General features: G+C 36.6%; 1 long non-coding RNA gene across 1 annotated transcript; it reads left to right on the plus strand.

Annotated features, from left to right (window-relative positions):
• Positions 1–722: 722 nt before the first annotated feature.
• Positions 723–2,404, plus strand: LOC116038271. The gene is made up of 3 exons (XR_004102078.1): positions 723–808; positions 1,905–1,970; positions 2,121–2,404. It is a non-coding gene; the product is annotated as an uncharacterized LOC116038271 (long non-coding RNA).
• The last annotated feature ends 2,180 nt before the right edge of the window (positions 2,405–4,584 follow it).

Consider the following 4,584-nt stretch of genomic DNA (forward strand, 5'->3'; position numbering starts at 1 on the left):
TAACAGTTATGGAATATTCAGTTTGGTAGTTTATCTGAAAATATTACAGCCATGGTTAATTGCCTCATAAATGCCGCCACAAAAAGTAGAGTAGAACCCCTTCTATCAATCCACCAAAATGAAAGCCAAGATTGTTCTCCAGCAGTCAAGGTCCAATGTCCGCTCATGCAAAATGTCAATTTTGTACACAGGATTTGAGGGAATATAATACAAATAAATGCACCAATAGGCATCCAGACCTTTTGACAATTAGTAAAGGCCATCACTACTGATTTTCATAACTGATACATTGAATTACAAATACACACTTCAATTTGTCTTGTCAAGACATAGTTTACACTATAAAAAGAAAACACATAGTACTGTAGTACTGTGTTAGATACATTGGGAATCACAAATGTATGTAACGGTACAGCAACTGTTTAAAATGGTCCTCTATTCATCATACTCAGTTATTGCTATTATTTTAAATCAATGTCCATTACGGTTTGGAGCGTGACAAACGTCCTGCCTACAAGGAATCTGATTGGTCAACGCTAAACAGCGCGCATTAATTTGAATGTACGTAGCTAGTTTGATGGCTGTAATCCGATTCCTCCCATGAGATGTACAGTTTAGCTAACAGAAAAGTGACATTGGGGCTTATTATTAACAGGCGAGCGACATAAAAATTGCCAGTACGTGGAAGTGTATGTCTAAAGTGTCAAACAAGTTCATTCAAAGCGCCAGTTTGCAGTGACCCCATCCGGACAAAACCCAACAGCGTTCGCTGCAGTGCATTGCTCATTATGTGCGTAGGACGACAATGGTAAGCAAGTTATGATTTTACGCTAACGTTAGTAAATATCAGCAACGGTCCGTAGTCATAAAACAATGGTTCACCCATAGTTATAAAATGATACCTTCAGTAATGTCAAAACTGTTCACCTAGCAGAAATATAATGCATGACTTCATAGCTAGCTAAAACCACATATGCAGAGACGTTAGCCAAGGTAACTAAAATAACGTTAACGTTAGCTCAAAAACTCACAAGTTTAGCTAGCTCATAAACGTTAGCTTACATTTAGAAAAACTACATTTTGAAATTGATGGTTTATGTTTTAATTAAAGTTCACACAGACTCTTCTTGATTAGTAGAAATGAGTATACCTTTTCAGATGAATGAAACCCCATCAACAATGCTCATAAAGGACTTGGCCTGCCAATATTTTGGAGGTTTCTGATAATATGGAGAGTAGGGATGCCCTGAATACCTTTTGTTTGCCTGCAGTCCTCACCCAAGTCCTTTAATAATGAATATCTGTAGAGTCTGATACTATTAATTTTCATTACATTAATCTTGACTTTCTTTTGACATACAGCTGCACAGTGTACACATAGCCTACAGTAAGCCTGCCTTACATTAGTAAATCAGTTTAATGCTTGACAGCTAAATAGCTCTACTTGAAATAACCTACATGGATTTCCCTTGATAGTTTCCTGTGATATTTTGTATAATGTCCTACAGTATTTTATAGTATAGTATGGTATTTTATTTATTTTTGCTGAGTGGTTTATACAGGATTTGAACTCCTAACGCAGTGTGTTTCTTATGTCTTCATAAAGCACATGGGGCATTTTTGACCGTGTTGATGTTGATGATGTTCTGCTGCAAACAATGCATTGGACATAGATTGGGTTTGATAAGGCTAATACTGATCCATCAAAATATGCCTTGATTGGCCTTGATCCCAATCTGATCTAGCTGATCCACATCGTCTACACATATACGGTACAGAATCTAGTTCAGTGGTTTCCAACTGGTCTAGCCTCAGGGTCCAACTACTTGTGACTTTATTTGTTTTGTGAGCTGTTGCCCACAGAGAATGACAATGATATTGATACTCACCTATGGTCAATAAAGGTGCACTATCAGAAGGAAGGAGATGCAAAGAGAGCCCAAGCCAAGTAGGGAGAGAAGGCAGTACAGGTGAGAATTGAGACTGAACTGTAATGCTATGGCAAACACCTGTGATTTGATTAGTAGCTGCAATGAATGTATTTTTTTGTAATTCCTATTAAGTGAAAGAATGAAAAAACAGATATCAAGTATGATATACTTGTTGTCCAAACAACAGAGTTTCAGATGGAGAAAGAGAAAGCGCACCTACGTGCTGTAGAGCAAAAAGAGTGAAGTGATGAGGTAAGGTGCATTGTCATCACACAGACCATGACATTGGTATAGTGACGGGTGTTATTGTGGAGCATTTTGCACATGGCTAATTGAATTGCAGTCCATACAAGCATTTTCAGAAAGCACTTTTTCAATGGAACCTTTTCAAGTGCTTGTTGTCATTAGTGCTAGAGGCAAGGACAATGAAAGTGACACAGAGGCTGAAAGTGGGAGGTTGGACACTAATACTACACAATACTTTTCTTGTCAGGTATGTTTTTATGTCCCAGCTGAATGTAAATATTGATACCATTAACATCCAGTTATCTTGGTGGTATGTATCTCTGAGGCAGAGTTAAGGCCATATCAGAATATCATAGACAAGAAAGATTAGAAATGCCACGTGGAGAATGCAGGAAATGTGATTGGTCAGCAAGGGGGAGTTGTGTTTTCTCCTATAAGTTTCTGCTGCTGGTAGAGATTGTTTACAGTAAAGACAACATAAAGCAAGGCTCAGTGGTGTTCTGCTTTTCAGTAACTAAATGCTGCTCGCTGTGATTTCCGCTCTCTATTGCAGTGAATGAAAGAATGTAAACACGATTACTTTGGCTGAATGATTGCAATACAGTTGTCACTGTGGAAATAGTCACTTACAGGGTCTGTCCCCTGTGAGAATGACAGCTAAAGTTGCACTGAAATCACACAGAAATTAGCTTCTGTTTTCTCTGTTGCTTGAGACGGAGAGAAAAGAGACTCCAGCGATTTCAACACACAAATCATTAAAATGGCGCACAAGCTGTTGTAGAGTTTACCCGGTGTCTGATGAGCTCAACCATTAAAATGGTCCGTGTATGTGAGGGAGTCGCATGAACGATAAACCTGTGGAGACAGTAAAACTATCTTCTCGCTCATAGTCTATAAATGCGATTTATCCTTTTGTTTGTGTTACTTTATGGATAGTTGTTAGCTAGCTAGCTATTACTGATAACTGTAATTGTTGTAACTAAACTTATAAAGTGCACAACTTACCACCACCCTCTGGAGTGGAGTCGAACCAAACCTGATTTGCATGTAGCCTATGAAAACTTAAAATTAAATTACATGCATATTTTGTAGCTTGTCATGAAAAATGTCAGAATAACTACCCCTAGTAATGACTACTAAAGCTTCTGTGTCGACTAAAAATGATGCTGAGTGGACAGATACATCGCATGCTACTAATTTATTGTTGCGAAACAAAATGCAATAACTGCCCCCAGGCAAACATGAACACAATCTGAGGTTAAATGAATGACGTGGCATGTAAGACTGATATATATATATATATATATACTGATCAGGCTTTTGATGTGGTGACAAGTAGGACTACAGTGTATAGGGAGGAAGGTCCATCGACAAAATACACATAAAGGAACCATTCACAAGTAAAGGTGTGCAATTTATCAAATTTTAATCGCAATTATGATTTTTGGTCCTAACGATCACAAAAACAAAGTAATCGATAAAAACAATTATGTTTAACTGTTTTTGTAAGTTCAATAAATGTAACACCTTTCCAAATGTTAATGAGTAATTGTGTTAAATAATCGTTGATTTTCAATATTGACCAAAATATTTGTGATTTATTAATTTTTTTCCATAATCAAGCAGCCCTATTCACAAGTTTGTCATCTTAGTTATTTATTCATCCGTACAACTGAAGTGCACAACAGGATTGTAGCATTTCTCCAAACGGGAACAAATGTTGTACAAACAACAACAAAAAGTAGTGTAATTAAAGTGTGAATGGGTGTTGTAAACATTAACATTAATGGATATATTAGCATAGTGTGCTGTTAAATGGAAAAAAATAATAGTGATTAAAGTCTACAGAGACATAATAAATGGCAGCATTTTCTGTTCCTTGAGCTGAAATTGAAGGATGGAAGTGACAAGAAATTATAAGGTTTGGAATGAATTGTTCAATATCAGAAACACTGTAAGATTCTTGTTATTTATGTGTAGAAATGTGCATTTTAAAGCATTAGAAAAATCTTTGTAGCTGACCTGTCAATTGATATACAATATTTTATCCTGCAGTAAACTGCACTGAATGAACGTGTGTAAATAAGCAGGGTTGTGGCTTGAACAATTGATTTGTCAAGGATAAAGCATCTTTTTTATACTCAGTGGTTATAGTCTTGCCTTTTATGAAATGCAGTATGTGTACATTATTTCTAGTCACATTTCCCACAGGGCTAAGCTACAAGCAAGACTGGTTAAACATAGAGTTAACAGCAGTCATGCATATTTCAAATGACCTGCAGTTGACTCCTTTAACTAGATTGCATAGTCGACTCAAAAGCAAATCTAATTTGATTTTGTGTTTAAGGACATAAACCAGTCTCTTAATTAAAAGAATCAATTGATCTCATATGTGGATGCTGTTGCC

The sequence above is a fragment of the Sander lucioperca genome, chromosome 7 (assembly GCF_008315115.2).
Source record: "Sander lucioperca isolate FBNREF2018 chromosome 7, SLUC_FBN_1.2, whole genome shotgun sequence".
NCBI classification, from domain to species: domain Eukaryota; kingdom Metazoa; phylum Chordata; class Actinopteri; order Perciformes; family Percidae; genus Sander; species Sander lucioperca.